General features: G+C 37.1%; 1 long non-coding RNA gene across 1 annotated transcript; it reads left to right on the forward strand.

The window, feature by feature from the left end:
* Window positions 1-4,385: 4,385 nt before the first annotated feature.
* Window positions 4,386-5,492, forward strand: LOC113333984. Its single transcript, XR_003352489.1, has 2 exons — window positions 4,386-4,666; window positions 5,283-5,492. It is a non-coding gene; the product is annotated as an uncharacterized LOC113333984 (long non-coding RNA).
* Window positions 5,493-22,717: the final 17,225 nt, after the last annotated feature.

Consider the following 22,717-nt stretch of genomic DNA (forward strand, 5'->3'; position numbering starts at 1 on the left):
TTCACTGTCTCTAGCAAGTAATTCCGGTAATATCTCACTAAGAAAAGGTTCAAGACCTCATGGACACCTCTACCTAAAATGGTATTTCCTACGTTTTTTATGTGATTTTCGTTTTGATGGTTTTGGTATTATTGGAACTTAGGACCTAAAGGTCACTAAGGGTTCACTAGTTCATGCTTTTTCACTTTGGTGAAAAATACCTATAGTCTCACCATAAAGATGAAAGCTCTCAATACTATTATGATTTATGCAATCCATAGTATGACCCTAGGGTCAACACACTTTTGTGTGAGGTAGAGGACGTAGAAATGACTAGTATGATTTCAACATTTGCACGATCAGTCTGTTTGGATTGTGAGGTTGGGATGTTGATTTACCAAGATCTATCTGTGTTTTCATGTTTTATTGAGTTTTCATTCATGTGGGGAATTGTTGAAAAACGATTAATCAAAAAAGATAATTTTTTAAAGTTTTAATAAAAAATTAATATTTATTGTTTTATTTTGTGAATGAAACTTTTTAGTCCCACATCGTGGAGTTTCCAATTTTTAGTAGTTTTAAGAAACTATATAAACCTTTTAGTCCCACATCGGGGAGTTTTTCTTCTTAAGTTGTATTTATCAATTATATAAAGAAATTCACTACTTTTGTAAAATCTATGGGAAAGGGGTTGCTCTATATTTTAGAGGGACCCCTAAGGGAAAATATTTATAGCGTTTCTTAAGAGTTCGCGATTTTCCTTAACGGTTTTTTTCGGAGTTGCCAAGCTCAAGTTGAGCATCTACTACATATGCTAGTAGTAGGTGTAGTAGGGTGTTTTATCTTGGAGATATCCGTCCTGTGAGGGCTATAGCATCACTCTTGAGTGTAGCCGGGCGCTAATGTCTTAAGGGCAACGTGTTGAGCACGTGACTCACTCTGTTTTTCCAAAGTTTGTCCTTGTTGCTGTTGCGGAGATATGCGGAGCTCATTCGTTTCATCAAATCGATCACTTCCATTATAAAGGAGCTAAGTATCAATAACTTTTGTTTATTTGATTTTTCCTTGTTTTTGATTATTGCACCCAACAATTTGTTCATCAAAGTCTCTCTTATTGCTTAATATTGCAGTGTGTCTCAGCTGAATTATTGGTTAGCCTTCGACATGCCTCAAAATTGAATTACATAACAACAGTCATAGTTGTATTCACACATTAGTTTTAGTGAATTATGTTGCGTTGGACTAACAAGAAGCAGTCATGGCGATCACCTGGTTTTCCAAGAACTTTGAGTGGCACCTGGGAAGCATTGTCATTGAGAAAATGAAGTAGATCCGAAGATTTAGCCAAGACAAGGATCTCCGTCTGCGTAAAGAACGGGCAACAACATTAAACATGTCATCGACTAGTAACTAGTTCATCATAAATTCATGAGAAGGCCTTACTGGATCATGAAACTGTTGATGGAAAAACATAGTGCTTGCTTTCAGGGTTAAATTTCTTATTGGATCTCCCCCTCAGCCTCTCCTCTTTTGTTTCACGCTGCTCCAAAATACAACCATAGCTAATTAGTTTTGATCATGGCTTCTGATGTTGATGATTAACAAGCATAAGTAGCATGCTTTAATTTATTTAACTATTTATTTACTTTTTGTTTTGATATAAATCTCTCCAGCCCTGGATCATGAGTGATAAGGTAACTAGAGAAAGGTCACCACGATCGGGGAACAATTAACCCATAGGCAGAACAAATTTGGGAGGTGGAGAACAAAGCGGGAGTTTGAGAGGTTGATCCAGGATTAGAAGCAGGGGAAAAAAATGTAATGTCCTTGACATAAGCCAGAACTTTATACAATGCCCCTGGGTGCTTCGTAAAGCCAACTGGAGTATGCTCGTGGTTCATTTGGTACTTCGTTAAGGCCATAAGAGAATCCAGCATGCCAGCCTCTGACCTTGTCCTTGTTTATATTCTCATCATAGCGTATTTTTTAACTCCTAAAATATCCATCGAGCCTTTCACCATTTTAATTTTCGACTTTGTGAACTTGGGGAATCTTTGCATTGATTTTGGGTACTCACTGTACACAATTGGGTGAAGAAAACTCGGCGGTCGGCTTTTGACTCTGTTAAAGGTTCATAACATGTAAGCTCCAAGAGAATTCTTATCACATCTTTTTGTTTTTCTTTATACTTTTGTCGGTACCTCTGAACTGCAGCAGCATGAGAAAACATGAGATGGCGTGCGGCAATGTATGGTTCAGTTGAGGAATCCCCTTGTGTGCAGTTTCCAAATGGTTCAGAACACCTTCCTGGACCAAATACTCCAATATGGTAACCCAAGGCCGCAACCACTCTTGGTTAATTGAGTGTCGACATCCGATTTTTCACTCTATCATCAGACATGTTAGAATAGAAATCAGCAGTATCTGCACATTCTTTCACAACATTGTGGCTTAATAACCCTTTAAACTTCTTCTCAAGTGCATAAGTAAGATCGTGGTGACACAGATTTGTATATATAGTGATGCGTTTCTTGAACATGTAATTGATCAACCCTTTACACAGATTTGAATCTCCTTTGAGGCCCAACGTATGTAAATTACTCATCCTCGTCGGAAACTTCTTTATATGTGATGTAAAAAAAGTGTAAGGATAATTAACTTCAGTCTTTATATTTACTCCTTGGTTTGTTAGGGTTTTTATAAGTTTATTGCTGCTCATTTTTTCTCTCACTCTCTTTGCTTTGCTTTTCAGCGCCGCCTCCAAAACAGCAGATCGGATCATGGTTTCTAAACTGATCGAAAAGCTACCAATGTCATTAGTCATGCTATCCAAAGTCTTCCTCGTCACCACCGGAAATTATCATGTGATCCAACTCTACACTGCCACCTAAAATATGCAGGTTAACAAAATATTTGCCAATGTAACTCGAAAACTACTACTCTCATTCAAAATTTACTTTATGACCAAAAATCATTACTCTAACCCTAGAAATTGGAATTCGGCGAGTTTGCCGGTTTGACATTTTGATCCATAGGGAGGATTTAGACCTAGAATTTCCTATTGCGACCAAAATCAAATATATGCTTTGATGACTCCAAAATATGTCTTCGGACCTAAAATCCGCACGATTTACCCCATAAATGAAGTTGCCTTTGTGGCCCAACTTATATGCCATGTAAACAAACTGTAAGGCCCGGTTCACTCATTTCTCTTTATGAAACCTATTTTGAGGCATATTGAATTTTTTTGAGGCATACTAAATAATGCTAAAATAGGGTCACTAAATAAAAAACAACATCATCCCTTATCCACTCTTTTTGATAATGACATAACTACCTTTACATAATTGGTGTTAATGATTATGATTAGATTTGATTAGCTAGGAATTTTAAGGATTGATTAAAATTAAATTATTAATGGTGAATTAGTAGATAAATCAAATTTATGTGAGAGAGTTGGGATTTTGAGAGGAAGAAGAAGAAGTGAAAAAAAAACTTGGGTTTTGAATTTTGAGATTTTAGTGATTAGAAGTGACCACAATGTGTGATTCAAATCATAGGTAAACTTCTATACGAGGTTTAATTTCTTTTTATAAGTTGAATCTGTCAAAAAATTGAATTTTTAAAACCCAGATCTACTGAACAGATGAACAGTTCGGCTGAAAAGTTATCAGCCGAACTTCACTCTGTAACTGATGAATTTTGGTTCGGCTGATTCGAACAAAGTCTAGCAAAGTCGAATTTGCCGAACATAGTGTTTCTCTAAATCATACACTAGGTTCGGCTCAAAATTGATACTCCAAGATCAGCCGAACTGATCTTCGGAAAACCTAATTTCATCTTTGAAATCATATTATATCCATGAAACAAACTAAAATCAATCAAAAACAAGATGGGTTTGTTACACATACATTCTAAAATACATGTAAGAGCAATTGAGATCTGGATTTCACACTCCAACATCGCTCACTTCGATTCGTGTTTGCTTTGCTTGATCAATTCCTTGATTGAATTGGAGTTCAAGATGTTTGAGTTTAAAGTTTATTTTGATTTCAGGTTTTTGAGGATAAGGGCACTCTAGTAATTTAAATTGTTTAAGGATATATAGGTAATTGCGCTACCTTTAGACACCCCTTATCAACCCACCCTAGACGGCATAATAAATGAGTATGCCTCAAAAAAAAATGAGTATGCCTCAAAATAGATTTCCTCTTTATATTTACCCTAGGCAGTACTGTATATAAGCATCAGTGTTAGCCTGTTAGGGTTCATTATTTCGTTTGGTTTTCTAATCGCAGCCTCCAAAACAACAGCATATCAAAATTCATGGCTGTTGATGTGATGATCAACACATACAACAAAGTATGTTGGCATGATGATATCTCCTCTCATACGAACGATATCGAATGACCTGGACTATGGAGCGTGTAGGTCTGCCTCCAAAGCTCTCTCCCTCTCCACCAGATTCGCTGTGCCGGTAACGGAAATGAACCTTTACCTCCTGACAAGGTCGTCATCGATTGTTCTTCTCGTATAACTTGTTCTCTTCGCCTTTTCTCAAAAATTCAAGATCTGAGGTAAAACAAATAATGAAAGAGTTTCGGGAAGAAATGGGTTCTGCTGATAAGTTCTTAGATTTCTATTTTAGTAGGACGGACCAATTTTGGATCTACATCATAAGTATGAGGTAATGAAATTAAAAATAGAATTTATGCTTAATATTTCTGCTGTTTAGTTTATTAATCGATCTCAAAGCTAATCAGTAGAATTTAAGATTTTTTCCAATTTGTGTATTGTATTATTGTAAAAATGTTAAATCTTTTAATTGTTTTTTAATATGAATCTTAATATTTCAATTTGAAATGTAGTTTTGGAGCAATTAATTAACAACTGAAAGATTAATCAGGTAGATTTTATTAGATGTGCTGCTTGTTTATTTGTGGTGGTACTTCTTGTTTTGTGCAACTCTCAATGAGTAATATTATGCAGATGTAAGTAAGAGGTGGCTATGTATATGTAGTTGGTGTAAAACACGTAATTGAGTGCAGAAAATCTTAGTATGGTTTGTTCCTTAGGAATTGAAATGTGCATCAAGATCAAGAGATTTTTTTTATTATGTTAGAATGAATTGGAGTGGATAAAAACATCACAACAATCCTTCATATCTAGTCTGTCTTAGAATACTTGGAACTCTTGACCATTAATCTCAACTTATCATATTGTTGCATGCCCATCATCTTCTATCTCTATTTACCTCGCGAGCGTTTTGCAATATTGCTTTGATGAAAATATCAATATTGCAGGTTGAACAACGTGGATCTGAGGCTGGTGTTACGCGACAGGTAGGTGGTGATGGAAGAGCGACAAAAGATTCTTATCAACATGATATTTTTCAATCGTTGAATAATTGCGGAGCTTCGCACATATTATCATTAAAATTTATCTCGTATTACATGATTATAATTAAAACTTATTACTTAAATTTAATAAATTATTTCAATATTTTTATTAAATTATTTCAATATTTTTGATCAAAAGTTGATCAAGATGGAGCAAATTTGAATAAAAATTGAAGAAGAATAATCTAAATTTCACTATTTATCAAAGTTAAAAAAAAAACTATCCACATCAAATATTTAAAATCATTTAAACGTCGCCAGTTAGACCAGGAATAACATTCTCCAAAACCGCATTTTTGACACTTCAGTTGTTATCAATCGAAAACAATCTGAGCATATTTGCAACAGAATCCATTACACAATCAAAACTCGGTCAATCATAATAAATCGGAAACAATATATCTATCTTTTGAAGAAAATTGGATCGCGTTGGACGAGTTTAAGTAAAATTGAAGAAATTGGAACATCATCCTTCCGAATTGAGACGGTTTCGAGTTGAGGCGGTTTGAATCGGAGTTGTGTAATTATATTAAAAAATAATAATTATAAACTTGACGAATTCGAGGAAAATCAACAGTTCTAAGAAGAAATAACTTATGACGACAGATAAACATAATATTAATTAACATTATTCAATTTCGACACTTTAATTGTAACAATCTTGAGTAAAATGGAATTTTTTTTTTGAATTCAATCAAGTCGGACCGAGTTCGAGCAAAAATGAAGAAACCGGAACTTCATCCTTTCGAATTGAGTAGATTTGCGTCAAAATATAGTTACATAATTAAGACTCGACAATTCGGTTGAGAATTTGACCGAGTTCGAGCAAAACAGAAGAAACTAGAACTTCATTTTTTCAAATTGAGGCGATCTGCGTCAATATTTGGTTCCATAATCAAGAATCGATAATTTGGTTGAAAATTTGACCGAACTAGAACGAGTTCGAGCAACACCGAAGAAACCAGAACTTCATCATTTCGAATTCAAAAGATTTGCGTCAAAACTTAGTTACATAATAAAGAATCGACAATTCGGTTGAAAATTTTGACCGAGTTGGAACGAGTTCGAGCAAAACTGAAGAAACCGAAACTTCATTATTTCCAATTCAGAAGATTTGTGTCAAAACATAGTTACATAATCAAGAATCGAAAATTCGGTTGAAAATTTGACCGAGTTGGACCGAGTTCGAGCAAAACCGAAGAAACCGAAACTTCAACATTTCCAATTCAGAAGATTTGTGTTAAAACTTAGTTACATAATAAAGAATCGACAATTCGGTTGAAAATTTGACCGAGTTGGAACAAGTTCGAGCAAAGCCGAAGAAACGGAAACTTCATTATTTCGAATTCAGAAGATTTGTGTCAAAACTTAGTTACATAATCAAGAATCGACAATTCGGTTGAAAATTTGACCGAACTAGAACGAGTTCGAGCAAAACCGAAGAAACTGGAACTTCAACATTTCCAATTCAGAAGATTTGCGTCAAAACTTAGTTACATAATCAAGAACCGACAATTCGGTTGAAAATTTGACCGAACTAGAACGAGTTCGAGCAAAACCGAAGAAATCAGAACTTCAGCATTTCCAATTCAGAAGATTTGCGTCAAAACTTAGTTACATAATCAAGAATCGACAATTCGGTTGAAAATTTGACCGAGTTGAAACGAGTTCGAGCAAAACCGAAGAAACCGGAACTTCAGCATTTCCAATTCAGAATATTTGTGTCAAAACTTAGTTACATAATAAAGAATCGACAATTCGGTTGAAAATTTGACCGAGTTGGAACGAGTTCGAGCAAAGCCGAAGAAACCGAAACTTCATTATTTCGAATTCAGAAGATTTGTGTCAAAACTTAGTTACATAATCAAGAATCGACAATTCGGTTGAAAATTTGACCGAACTAGAACGAGTTCGAGCAAAACCGAAGAAACCGGAACTTCAACATTTCCAATTCAGAAGATTTGCATCAAAACTTAGTTACATAATCAAGAATCGACAATTCGGTTGAAAATTTGACCGAGTTGGAACGGGTTCGAGCAAAACCGAAGAAACCGGAACTTCAGCATTGCCAGTTCAGAAGATTTGCGTCAAAACTTAGTTACATAATAAAGAATCGACAATTCGGTTGAAAATTTGACCGAGTTGGAACGAGTTCGAGCAAAACCGAAGAAACCGAAACTTCAGCATTTCCAATTCAGAAGATTTGTGTCAAAACTTAGTTACATAATCAAAAATCGACAATTCGGTTGAAAATTTGACCGAGTTGGAACGAGTTCGAGCAAAACCGAAGAAACCGGAACTTCAGCATTTCCAATTCAGAAGATTTGCGTCAAAACTTAGTTACATAATAAAGAATCGTGGTTGAAAATTTGACCGAGTTGGAACGAGTTCGAGCAAAACCGAAGAAACCGAAACTTCATTATTTCGAATTCAGAAGATTTGCGTCAAAACTTAGTTACATAATCAAGAATTGACAATTCAGTTAAAAATTTGACCGAGTTGAAAATTTGCATGAGATTTGTGTAATTGTAATAAAAACCCCTTTATTAATTGTAATTTAGATATAATATGTATTTTTTGAATATCATAAATAAATATAACAAATAAAAAGGATTAAACTCAATATTTTTATCATAATTTATTGAATACCTAAAGAATTAATTTCAACTTAGACCGGAGGTAAAAAATTCAAGAAGTACATTACAACCAAAATTCAAAGTAACAATTTTATCATAATGAAAAAATCCACTCAAAATCCAGTACTAACAAATTTTATCGCGATCCATTGTTGGGACGCTTACTGGTGTTTAACTTTCGCCTCCCCTAATTTTCCTGTAACATCATAATTAATAATCAGTACGACAAATCGATAAAATAAAGCAACAGTTTAATTCAAAAAACTTAAACTTACAAATGCATCTTCCGAATTATTGTTATCATGTAAGTTTGTTGTCGTTAGGAAAGTAATCCTTGTTAAGGAATGTGTCCACTCCTGTTGATGTGTATAAATAGCCATAGAGAGAACTAGAGAAAACACACCAGAACTAGTAAGAGTTCTCTTCTTCTCTGCTTGAGCTTTGTATATTCCAACCTATACGGTGATATATAAAATTGCTATTCCTTCCCGAGGATTCAACCTCGTTAAATACTTGTTCTTCTTGTGTGTGTGATTTTTTTCTTGGCAATACCGAGGTACCATTGTAGCAGTGAAACCTAACGCTTCCGCAGGCTTTGGCGCAACAATTGGTATCAGAGCAAGGAGACGCTCTTGGATACGGGTACTCGGATTGTAGTTGAAGTGAAGGTATTTTTCTGAATATTGCTTGAGGTAATACTAATCTCAAAGGTTCTGCTTTTATCTATATTTGGTTGTTTGTGAACAATGGTTGACGGGAACGACACAGTTGATCCGAAAAATCCTTTAGGAGAACATTCAGAGTCTACAAATAAAGATAAAGAAATAAAAGAAGAAATACTTCATTCACATAGATCACAACTCAAGGTAGAAAAGTTTACAGGAACCAATAACTTTGGTTTATGGAGAACGAACGTAATGGACGCTCTTGTTCATCTTGACTTAGAAGAAGCTCTAGAAGGTCAGCCAGTGGAGATGTCTAAAAAGCAATGGAACAAGATGAATAAATTATGTCTTGCTTCAATACGAGGGTGTTTAGCAACTGCAGTAAGAGTTAATTATCAGCACGAGACTTCAGCTAAGGATCTCTGAGAAAAGCTACAGAAGGAATACCTTGTGAAGAACGTGGCCAATAACACATCTTAAAAGGAATTTGTATCGCTATAACATGAAGAGAGGTGCAACCCTAACCGAGCACCTAAATTCATATAATAAACTTCTTGCTGAGTTGGTTAACTACGATGAGATGATCAACGACGAGGAACAAGCTTTGTGTCTGCTAAACTCTCTTTCTGAAAAGTATGAACCCATGATTAAAGCATTAATGCACGGCAAAGACAAGATGACATACGCAGAGGTCACTACAACATTGCGTAGTGAGAAGTTTAGGAAGATGGATCGTGAAGACCTTGCAAGTGAAGCTAACAATGACTTGCTTCTTGCAAGAGGTCGTCCAACATACAGGAGAAAGAAGACAGGTGTTTATGGTAAAGGTAGAGGACGTTCTAAGAGTAGAACACGACTGCATAAAGATGAGTGTGCTTGGTGCCATGACTTTGGTCATTGGGCTAAGGATTGTATCAAGCGTAAGGAAAAAGAAAGATATAATAGTAATACCGAGGTGAACATTGCTAAAGGTAATGAAGAATCAGATGATGCTTCTGATTTCTCGTTGACTGTGACACCATCAGCTTGTACTGTTATAGATGGTACATGGGTATTAGATACTGAAGCAACGTATCATATATGTCCATATCGGGACTGGTTCTCAAGTTTTGAAGAGCTTGATGAGAAGTACGTATGGGAAACAATCATACGTGCAGGGTGATTAGGATTGATAGTGTTCGTATCAAGATGCATGATGGTATGGTTAGAGATATGAAGGAGGTAAGATTTGTACCTACCATAAAAAAGAATCTGATTTCACTCGGAACTTTGGAAGCTAAGGGCTATAAGATATTCGCTGAAAATGTTTCCTAAAAGGTAATCTCTGGATCTATAGTAATCATGAAGGGCACACGTCATCATAACTTGTACTACTTGATTGGGAGTACAACAACAGGGGATGTGTCTATTTCTGAACACATCGAGAGTGCAGCTACCGAGAAGACAAAGCTATGGCACATGAGACTTGCACATCCAGGTGAGAAGTCGTTGCATAGGTTGATTCAACAAGACTTGTTGAAAGGTGCTATTGCCTGCAAGTTAGCATTTTGTGAACATTGTGTTAATGGCAAGAACAAGCTTTGGCACAGCTATCCACAATACTAGTGGAGTTCTTGACTATGTTCACTCAGATGTTTGGGGTCCTTCCAAGAATGCATCATTGGGAGGGAAACATTGGTTTGTGTCGTTCATTGATGATTATTCTAGGCGCGTATGGGTGTACACCATGAGGCATAAGGACGAAGTCCTAGAAATCTTTGTGAGGTGGAAAAAGGCAACTGAGACTCAAACTGGCAGAAAGATCAAAGTACTACGTTCGGACAATGGTGGAGAGTACAAGAGTGATACATTCTTGCAAGTATGTCAGCATGAGGGGATAAAGAGACACTTCACAGTTAAAAAGACACCACAACAGAAAGGGGTAGCTGGACGCATGAATCGTGCTTTTCTGGAGAAGGTACGATGTATGTTATCTAATGCTGGATTAGGTAAAGCATTTTTGGCTGAGGCAGTTACGTATGCGTGCTTCCTCATTAATAGGTTGCCATCAGCTGCATTAGATGGTAAAACTCCTTTGGAGAAATGGTTTGGTAAACCAGCTTATGACTATGACTCAATTCATATCTTTGGTTGTCCTGCGTGGTATCATGTTAGTGAAAATAAGCTTGATAGCCGTGCCGTGAAAGGAATATTTTTGGGTAGGAAGAGTGGAGTGAAAGAGTTCAAGATTTGGAATCCAGTTGAAAAGAAGGTAGTCATGAGTAGAGATGTCACGTTCGATGAGATGTCTATGGTAAAGTCTTGGGGTTCTCGGCTGGCGGAGGACAGAAGCACCCGTACTAGTGAGCCTTTGCAGCAGGTGGAGATTGATGCAACTCCACCAATTCCAGTTAAGTATGTATATGTTCAGAATACTTATGAAGACATTGGGTCTGCAAGAGAGGTAATTACTGAAGTTCCAAATGATAGTGACGCTGTTGAGGAAGAGGAACAAGAGTCAGTAGAAGATACAGAAGTTCCAAATGATAGTGACACTCTTGGTATGAAGATTCAACGTGACAGAGAGAAGAGTAAGGTTTGTTTGTCTCAAAAGGCATATTTGAAGAAAGTGTTACAGAAGTTTGGTGTCTACGAAGGAACTAAATCTGTAAGTACTCCCCTTGCTGCTCATTTTAAGTTGAATGCTCGTATGTCTCCCATTATCGAAGAAAAGCGAAGGTATATGGTCCAAGTCCCATATGATGAGGTTGTTGGTAGCTTGATGTATATGATGGTATGTACAAGGCCGGACATTTCACATGCAGTTAGTATGGTCAGCCGTTATATGCATTATCCTGGTAAGGGACATTGACAAGCTGTGAAATGGATTTTGAGGTATCTTTATGGTACGGTTGATGTTGGATTGGAGTTTGTGAAGGATAGAAGTAACAATCATTTGTGTGTTGGGTATGTGGATTCTGACTATGCTGGTGATTTGGACAAGAGACGTTCAACTACAGTATATGTATTTACCGTAGCAGGAGCACCAGTTAGTTGTAGATCAATTTTGCAGTCTACTGTGGCGCTTTCAAATACGGAAGCGGAGTATATGGCAGTGACAGAAGCATTTAAGGAGGCTATATGGTTACAAGGTTTACTAGATGACTTAGAAGTTGTGCAAGACCAACTGCCTGTGCATTGTGATAGTCTAAGTGCAATTTATTTGGCTAAGAATCAAGTGCATCATGCTAGAACCAAACATATAGACGTACAATTTCACTTTGTGGGAGAAATTCTTGAAGAAGAAGACATTCTACTTGTGAAGATCGATACCAAAGACAATCCAGCTGATATGTTGACTAAAGTAATATCTGGGATCCAGTTTCGACATTGTTCTAAATTGATCCACATCCTTCCAGTTTGGTAAGAGGCCCTTTTGGGGTAGAGGTTCTTAGGAATCTGGTGGAGGCCTGCTAGCAAGGACATTTCATAGAACTACCATCGGGTTTGATTCCTATTGAGGATACGTAGGCAGCCAATGATGGTTCAATCGACGTTGGAAGATGGAGGTGATTTTATCTATTGATCGTCTCATGCATGAATGCATGATCCGAGGTGGAGAATTGTTGGTAGGTCGGTCAAGGTCTAGATTAGGAAATCTAGTTGGTTAAGGAAACCAAGTACTTGTGTCCTAAGTATAGCAGCTTAAGAGGTTTGTCTCTTAGAGCTAAGTTAGGAAAACCTATACTTGTAGGAAAGTAATCCTTGTTAAGGAATGTGTCCACTCCTATTGATGTGTATAAATAGCCATAGAGAGAACTAGAGAAAACACACCAAAACTAGTAAGAGTTTTCTTCTTCTCCGCTTGAGCTTTGTATATTCCAACCTATACGGTGATATATAAAATTGTTATTCCTTCCCGAGGATTCAACCTCGTTAAATACTTGTTCTTCTTGTGTGTGTGATTGTGTTCTTGGCAATACCGAGGTACCGTTGTAGCAGTGAAACCTAACGCTTCCGCAGGCTTTGGCGCAACACTATAGTCATTATGTTTTATTTCTCTCGTTCTTTGCTTCTGTCTCTCTCGTTCTTTTCTTATTCTGTCTCAACTATTAAGGGCTGTTTTCAGTTTCCGGTTAAGAGAAGATAATAGATGCTGAGAATTTGAGAAGAAGATTGTGCTGCTTTCATAATGTCTGTATAGAAATCAAATTCCTTCAAGTAATGAAAGAAAACAAGTCCATGCCAATTTACAACACCACTGCTGTCAAGTTTGTAGCAGCAATGATCAAATACGTTTTCAGAGGTCATTGAAACTTTATCATGGGATTTGACATATTATTCTTGCCTAACAATGTGAAATTGAAGTAGAAGCAGACAGTGTCGACCAGAAGTTTGGAAATCCGGATGAGTACAAGGAATTACTGGAATGTTTTATCAAGAGATGAGCTGATAGGTGGTATCAGCCAAATGATTTTAAGAGTTGTATTAGGCTCAACTACAAACTAAAAGCAATTGAAACAGCCTAACATGTTTTTCTAATATCTCTAATATCAAAACAGTATAATGGAGAGTTTACCTTATAACAACAGGAAAGGTTCCAGGCATTAGCTTTGTGGTTACAAGTCTCTTAGACGACAGATGGTGTTCAATCTATTAGACCAAACGTCAAGCAACGATAAGAGTTCTTCATTACGAGTCTCACCCCTTTCATGCAATCTCTATCACGCTTGGTTCCGTTTCGTTTATGCATGCTTTCATGTATCATGATAGAAGCCTCGTACTACTTGTTCTCCGTAGTCCATCAGACCTCATTGCGATCTCTAAAGAGTGCGGCTTGCATTGATATCCTCCTAGTCCATGTTCTCCAAAGTTCATCCGTCCTACTGGTAACCTTTAATGAGTGTATTGCCGTCTCTTCCGCACATAGAGAACCACTTTTTGGAGCGCAAACTGGCCTTCTTTATCCTCACCACTAATGCAATCAGTTGTGCCTTCTATGACAATATCTCTCTGCTCAAAGCAACTGCGACGGTGTGCAATGACCCCATCTGGACCATTGTCAGCGGTCAATTTCGAAGAATCTTTACCCAGGGCACATTCCAATTGCCATTTCTCATCTGGTGTTGACATATCATTTTCTGATGCAAAGTGGGCCGATTCTGTGGGCCTCTTTTAGTGCTACATTGAAGTTCATACCCTTGATAAGGATAAGGGGCACACTTTAGGGTTTGCTTATAAGCAGGTAGCTGCACTCTCACTGAACCAACAGAAGCTTTCTAGTTTATTTACACACCTTTTTGAAGTGAAGATGGTTCAGTTAGACTTTGTTCCTACTGACCAAAATGAGACAGATATTTTTCCTATTGCTGCAAAATAAAGAAGAAGCTCTAGTGTAGAGCAAAAGAAAAAGCTCTATGTTCCTGCTAACCGACATCTGGGTTTTCATTTTTGCTCTTTTTGCATTTTTCCTTTTTCCTCTGGCTACCTTAAATTTGGTAGTCCTTCTGTGAGCTTTTGATCTCCTTTGGTTTATTAACACAATTTTTATTGATAGACACAACCATCTACTTCATATCCAAATCTCTTAGCTGAGGCAACAACATGGTCTTGTTAATCTCTTCAAAATCCTGTTTATATCGAGATAAGGATGTTGTTACATAGACCTTTTATACTGAAATTTGATAATAAAATTCAGATTATTTTAAAGTTTGTGTCGTCTTTCAAATTTTAACCAATATCGCAACAGATTCTTTAAGATTCATTCCCTTAGATTTGATGATTTTAAGCATCCATCTCACTGACTTGTGGTGAAGGGATACTGAACTTGTTATAAACAACAACACTACACTGGTTTCAGTGACTTTTCTTGAGACTAATGTTTCTTGACACTAATGTTTCTGCATTCAGTTCAGACCTTATGAAGTGCATCTGCTTTCGGATGGATACACATGCTTTTGATCATTCTAAAAGTACACCTCTTGGCACATTAACAAGAGCTTCTTTAGGATCTGCATGCACCTAGTAGTAATTAGAAATGGGATAATTTCCGACTGAAAAAAAAAAATTGCTTCAATCCTCGGAGGGGAACACAACATTTGTATATATGAAGGTCAATCTTATAGACTTCGATACAGCCCAAATAATTTCAAGCATTCTCTAGTGCATTGACATTCTAGGTTTGCAACCCAAAGTTTGGATTGCTAGTTCAATCATGTTGATAAAATCTGGTATTTGGTGATGCAGATGCTTGTAGTAAATTTGAATTTGGTTTTTTATCATACCGGACAATCATGAAATTTCCAAATAATTCATTGTTGAACTAAACTTTTTGGGTTTTGCACTTGTTGCTCAGAATTCATTTTCTGAAGGGCAAGGCTTAAGTAAGTGACAAGGTGAGGTGATAAAATTGGCCACTGCCACCAACAAGTTGAGACTATGCATGATTCCCATTTGCATTTCATTTAGGTTGCAGTAAGCGAAATTAGAGTACAGACCTATAAACTGAAACAAGACTAGTCCTGATGCAACTTCGAACATTCATGGTCATCCACGGACTCTCACAATAAATTGAGACTAGTTAAGATGGATTAATACATATAGATTAGAACAAACAAAAACAAAAATTATTTTTTGGGAAAATTGGTTCACATACATGATAAACTAGAAATGATTATACTAGCTGCAGATCACTTGTGCTAGACCTGATATAGACAATCATGATGCTGTTCCAAAAAAGGAAGCTTAAAATAGAAATACAGGAGGAGCAAAACACCAGCAGCTGCTCTTAAGAAGAAAACTAAAAAGGAGAATTCCATGTGCAAAGGGAAAATAAATTATCATTTTGAGAGGAGAAATCATGATGCTTGTTGTTGGTGATGCTTGTTGTTTCTGCCATGGTTTTGTTGCAGCTGATGGATGAAGGAGGAGCTATTTAGGGTTTGGTTCCTAGTAGATAGAAGATGGAGGCGCACCAGTTTGGATCCCATTTGGAAAAAAATTATGCTACTTATAAGGGATAACAGATGGAGATTCCCCCCTTGGATTTAGGGTTCACTTGTAAACAAGTCTGTTATGCGATCTAACGGTTGTAGAGTATTCTTTGACTAGCCGTATCCGGTGACCTATATTTGTAGAGGAAGCTCATGATGACTTGGACATGTAAATTAGATAAACCTGTTTGAATCTGGTAGATGGTAGATGATAAGATTGAGATGCACGTTTGAACATGAGACTTTGCTAGTCATTTGTTTTGAAAAATACATGATTGCCTTAATTATAGTACATGGATAAGTATGATTTGATAAGTTTGTGCTGTTTGCATTTCATGACAAGACTTCAAGGATCCAGACTGCTAATCACTTCTCTGGTGGTATGTGCAGTATTTGATGCCTCCCAATATCCATATTTTAATCATCTGTTTTAGATCTTACATTTTTTTTTTACGAAAACACGTCTAATGTTATCAGTAATCAGATGTATGTATGAGGTGGCTATGTAGTTGGTGTAAAACAAGTTATTGAGTGCAGAAAATCTTGGTATGGTAATGGTTGGTTCCTTAGGAATTGAAATGTGCATCAAGATCAAGAGATTATTTTATTATGTTAAAGAATGAATTGGAGTGGATAGAAACATCACAACAATCCTTCATATCTCACTGTTCTTCAAAACTCCTTGGCCTAGTCTCTACCCCATTTTCTTTAGCTGCGGCCGGGTATCTTTATGATTTGGCTCTATGCTTGTTTTGTTATACTGAAATTGATAATTGTGTCACCTCTCATGTATTGATTAGTATCTGAACTGTATTGATTCCTGGTTTTAAGCGTGCGTTTAATTGAGACTCTTATACTTAATTTGACTTCAATTCTCATATTTGGACATAATTGTCGCATGTTCCTAAGTTCAGGTTTGCGACATGAGACCAGTATATTTATTGGACATGATATAAAGAAAACTTAGGTCTCTATTTTGTACTTTGTTGCTGCTAGAAGCAAGCGTTGAGCAGCCTTAGGGTGACAGCATCCTTTTACCACCTTTTCTGTATACTGCTCATTGGCACTTTTCTGATAATCCAGCGTGGTTGACAATGCAAAAAGCTTCAAATGAAAAAGGCTTTTTCCTTCGTCTCACTCTATCTAGACTCGACGGCAAAGGAATCCTTAGATATTTCTACATTCCTGCTGGTGATTTTTGCTCAGGATGGTCAGCTATGGCATCTGCATTACACTCTTTACTTCATCTAACTTCACCCCATATGTATAAAGCAAAGACTTATATTATCCCAGATCCAACTAGCGAAGAAAATAAAATTTGAAACTTTCATGTTACTAGATTCAACGATGAAGTTGACTTAGTTTTAAGGTGTTGGTGCTGGGAAACTAGTGTTTCAATTTGATGGTACCATTTCAATTCCTTCTATGCCATCATCTGGTGACGAACGTTCTCACCCATTGGTGGTGTGGTCTTGTCTTATGAGTGGGCATCTAAATAATATACCCTTTTAAAACCAAGATGATATGAAAGCAGGCCACATCAACTTTTCACACATTGCTGGTGTCAAAAGGATGTTTCCGGCAAGCAATACCGGAGTAATATTCTGGTGGTGCTGTATTAAATTATATGTGCATCTATTTTCCGCATCAAACTCAATAACATAGGTAAAATACTGAAATTGGATTGGATAGCCGGCTAGGTATGATTTTACTGCATCCAGATTACATTTCAAGACCAAAAATCAAAGAAGAATAACTGGTAATGACAGAACTTCTCCACCACATTACAATTTTACTTACTCAGTTAATTTTTGAAATACATAAAACTAAACTATGGACATGAAGAAACAAAACCAAATGATTAAACTAGTAGATTCTATCACTCATTAACACTACTAAAGAGGAGTACCGGAAAATCCCCAACCATATCAGTAGATTAAATTGACAGAAAAAGAAGTACCAAAAAGCAAAAATGTAAGATTGAGATATTGAGAGGATAAATCATGTTGCTGCTTGTTGTTGATGCCATTGAATTACCACCACCACTTCTTCTTGCCATGATTTTGTAGCTGCAGATCTGTTTTCTTTTTTAGGGCTTCTATCCTCTACACAAAGAGAATGGGAGGCACAGTTTAAGTTTCACCTATAGTACCACTTATAAGGGTTATAGGATCAGCCGTCAAATTCAGGGTTCCCTTATAACAGATTATGGACGGCTGTGATGAAGAACTTTAAAGATATTGATCTGACCAATTAAGTTTTAACAGTTGACTAAAGTAGTCAAATCACCCCAAACAGTCAAATAACGATACTGCCTCTTGTACAGCTCTTGGCACAATAGGATTTAACTGCAGGAGTTTCATTCTGATGCTCATGCAGAAGCAAAACACCATAGAGGTTATCAAATTGCACAACCAGAATTATATGATGGGTTATCATTTACCCCAGAGTTTAAGGTCTTATAGGACCATAATTAATTGCATATCCGATTGCTTCTTCTTTTTTTTCGATTTGGCACCCATTGGTGGTGTGGTGTTGTCTTAATGAGCCACGATGAGATGAAAACAGGCCACATGCGACTAAAGATTTTCCACACATTACTGGTGTGGACGGATGAATTACACCGGAGGAAAATTCTGGTGGTGCTGTATATTGAATTATATGTGCATCAAATTATTCAATGACAATTCATTTTCCATAGGTAACACACTGAAATTGGATCTCGGTATGCTTTTACTTCACTCAGAGTACAATTTCATGATTAAAAGAAAGAAGAAGAAGAAGAAGAAGAAGAAGAAGAAGAAGAAGAAGAAGAAGAAGAAGAAGAAGAAGAAGAAGAAGAAGAAGAAGAAGAAGAAGAAGAAGAAGAAGAAGAAGAAGAAGAAGAAGAAGAAGAAGAAGAAGAAGAAGAAGAAGAAGAAGAAGAAAAACTTGCAAAGAAGAATAAATAATTTTATTTATTTGTTGGTAATTGGTTAACATACATAAAAGTAAACTACGGAGATGAAGATATTGTTGGCGCAATGCGGAAATGTGATGGGTTTATAGAAATGATTTTGAAAGAGAGGTGTTAATTGGAAAGTGAGGCTTTGATTAATATGAAAATGAAAATGTTACAAGAGGTTTGTGTAGCAACTTTGGCTTCCACTAGTTGTTTACAAAGAGGCACTTTGGCTCTTACTCTAACTCTAGCTCTCATTCTACTACTTGGTTACTCACTTGAGTTTTTGATGATTGTTGTTGGATGATCCCAAATGAATCCATCCTATGCCTATTTATAGGCTTCATGACCAACTCCTTACTTTTCTAGATAGTTCTATCTAGACTCTTCTTCAAATTAGATATTATAAGAAAATTCTAGAGAAAAGAATTCTCTAGATAATACTTGATGTAAAGAAGGCCTAGAAGATTCTAGTATATGGGCTTTACTTAGAGTAGATGATTATTTGGGCCTTACTATTGGGTTTTCACAAATTATGTTTTTAACACCCCCTCTTAATTTGTGATGTTAAGTTTTTCTCTAAAATGATTGAATTTGTCCACTGTGACTGCTTTTGTGAAGATGTCGGCATTTTGCTCTTGTGTTGGACAAAATTGGAGCTCAATTTCTTTGTTTTCGACCAGCTCTCTGATAAAGTGATGTCGTAGCTCTATGTGCTTCGTCCGTCCGTGAAAGACTGGATTTTTTGTCATTGCAATTGTAGACATATTGTCACAGTAGATAGTCGTCGGCTGCTTTTGCCTTTGTTGTAGGTCGGTCATTATTCTTCTCAACCATACTGCTTCACATGCTGCACTTGTTGATGCTATGTACTCTGCTTCGGCTGATGATAGTGCCACCGTACTTTGCTTTTTAGAACTCCAAGAGATAACTTTTGTTCCCATACAGAAAACATAGCCTGATGTGCTCTTTCGATCTTCAATAGAACCTTCCCAATCGCTATCTGTGAAGCCAATTAAATCATTGTCTTTTTCTCTTGTATACTTGATGCCAAAATTCTTTGTTCCCTTGATATATCGAAGAATTCTCTTCGCAGCGGCATAGTGTAATTTGCTTGGCTCGCTCATATACCGAGAAACAATGCTGGTTGCATTGACTATGTCTGGCCTTGTATTTGTTAAGTAGATCAGTGAGCCGACTAGACTTCTGAATAAGGTTGGATCAACTTTTGTCGCTCCATCATTTTTTACCAATTTCTCATTGGTACCCATTGGAGTTGCAATTGGTTTGCAATCCATCATGTTGAACCTTTTCAGTAAGTCTTCCGCATATTTTTCTTGGGAAATGAATATTTCTTTCGGAGACTGTTTTACTTGAATCCCAAGAAAATATCGCATAAGTCCTAAGTCTGTCATCTCATATTCTTTCATCATCTCCTTCTTAAATTTTTCTGCCATGTCTTGTTTTGTGCTGGCGTAAATTAAATCATCAACATAGAGACAGACAATTAGGAAGTCCGTACCTTGTTTTCTGATGTAGAGTGATGGCTCACTTGGACTTTTCTCAAATCCGTTATCTCGGAAATACTTGTCGATTTTGCTGTTCCATGTACGCGGTGCTTGCTTAAGACCGTATAGTGCTTTGCGGAGACGATATACCATTTTTTCTTTTCCTTTTCGGATATATCCTTGAGGTTGTTCAACGTACACCTGTTCTTCAAGTTCTCCGTTTAGGAACGCCGACTTTACGTCCAATTGGTAGACTTTCATTTTGAGTTGAGCTGCCAAAGCTAACACCATCCGGGTTGTTTCCATGCGAGCGACTTGGGCGAATGTCTCGTTGTAGTCAATTCCTGGTTGTTGGGAATATCCTTTTGCAACTAGCCTTGCTTTGTGCTTTTGAATTGACCCATCTTCATTATATTTTGTCTTGTAGACCCATTTCAGACCAATTATTTCTTTATCAACTGGCTGATTGACGAGCTCCCATGTCTTATTTTTCTCAATTACTCGCATTTCTTCGTCCATGGCGTTTCTCCATTTTTCTTGTTTTGCCGCTTCCTCATATTTTTGAGGTTCTAGTGCTATAAAAGCACAATTAGATACATTATAAATATCTCTTAGGGAACGCACCTTTCTAGGTGGGGCACATGAGTCAGATGAGCTTGGACTTTGTTGTGTTGGACTAGGAGATCTCGGGCTTGCTGGTGGAGTATTTTCTTCTTGGTGTGACAGATATGGCTCTTCTTCGATGAGTAGTGGAGACTCGTGGTTATCTGGTTCATCATTCCAATCCCAAGCTTTGAATTCATCAAAGATAACATCTCTTGATATTACCAGTTCCTTTGTATCTGGATTTAGAAGTCTATAGGCTTTAGACTCCTCGCTATATCCCATGAATATAAGCTTTTCTCCCTTTTCATCGAACTTTTCTCTATGTTGGGATGGAATATGTGAGTATGCTACACAACCAAAAATTCTGAAAGAAGTTACCTCAGGCTTTTTCTTATGCCATCCCTCGTATGGAGTTTTATTGTGAACCGCTTTTGTTGGCAAGCGATTAAGGATGTACACTGCTGTGTTGACTGCTTCCGCCCAGTAGGTGTTGGGTAGCTTCCTTGATTTTAGCATACTGCGAGCCATTTCCACGATCGTACGATTTTTCCTTTCCGCAACGCCGTTTTGTTGTGGAGTGTATCAGACGGTGAGCTCCTTTTTAATTCCATTTTCTTTGCAGTAGTTGATAAACTCTTTTGAAGTAAATTCTCCACCACGGTCTGTACGGAAAACTTTCAATTGATGGCCACTTTGCTTCTCTGCCAGCGCCTTGAATTCTAGGAATTTAGTGAATGCCTCGGACTTTTGCTCAAGAATGTACACCCACATCATCCTGGTATAATCGTCCACGAATAAGAGAAAATATCTTCTGTTGTTGAGTGAAGTTGTTCTTGTCGGACCGCATATATCAGCGTGCACCAAATCGAGGGGCCTTCTTGCTCTCCACGATGTCTTCGTAAATGGAAGTCTATGAAACTTCCCTAGAATACAACCTTCACATACTTTATCTCCACCGTCGATATTGGGAAGACCAATTACCATGCCTTTTGATTTTAGAACCTTTAAGGATCTGTAGTTGAGATGCCCGTATCTCAAATGCCATAGCTTTCCTTCGTCAATATGGTTGGTACTCATTGCACAATTTTCAATTGATGGCATAGATAGGGGAAAGACAAAATTTCCTGACATTTTTACTTTTGCCACCAATTGATTATTAATTTTATCGTAAATTGTGCATTCTCCGTCTTCGAAATGTAGTGAGTACCCTTTTCTTATAAGTTGTCCAACACTTAATAAATTTTGAGCTAGGCCAGGAACATAAAGAACATCAGATATGTATCGAGTTTTACCTGACCTTGTACGTACAGATATGACTCCTCTTCCTTCAACATTCTGGAACTTTCCATCTCCAAGTTTGACTGGAGGAATCTCTTGTTCCTCCAATTTTACGAAATATTCTTTGTTTCCTGTCATATGGCTGCTGCATCCGCTGTCGACGTACCATATACCTTGCGATTCTTGTTGCGAGGTGAGGCAGGAATAGAATACTTGATTCTGAGAATTGTTTTTCTCGGAATAGTTTGCTTCATTAAGCCAACAATCTTTCTCCATGTGATTTAATTTATCACACTTGGTGCACTTATACTTGCAATCTTCAGTTGCATGTCCAAAATTTTTGCAAACATTGCATCGGAGATTTGAGGAGTTATTTTTTCCGTACCTTTGATTGTTGTTTCTATAACCTCCTTTTCCTTTTCCACGTCCGCGGGAGTAATTTCTGGGTCCTTGATTTGACGTCGACCCTTTCTCATACTGCGAGTTGGATGATGATCCCCCTCTGGAGCTTTCTTTTCTGGCTTCCGTATTTTTCTTTTCACTGAAATTTATTTTTGTTTGAAACGCCTGCTCCAACGGTTGCTCCGCGAACTTATTTATCCTTTTCTCGTGCGCCTCGAGTGAACCCATTAATTCGTTTACCGAGAGAGTCGATAAATTTTTTGATTCTTCAATGGCAGCGACGATATGATCAAATTTGAATGGTAAGCTTCTTAATATCTTTTCTACCACTC

This window comes from Papaver somniferum, unplaced genomic scaffold (genome assembly GCF_003573695.1).
Source record: "Papaver somniferum cultivar HN1 unplaced genomic scaffold, ASM357369v1 unplaced-scaffold_135, whole genome shotgun sequence".
Taxonomy (NCBI): domain Eukaryota; kingdom Viridiplantae; phylum Streptophyta; class Magnoliopsida; order Ranunculales; family Papaveraceae; genus Papaver; species Papaver somniferum.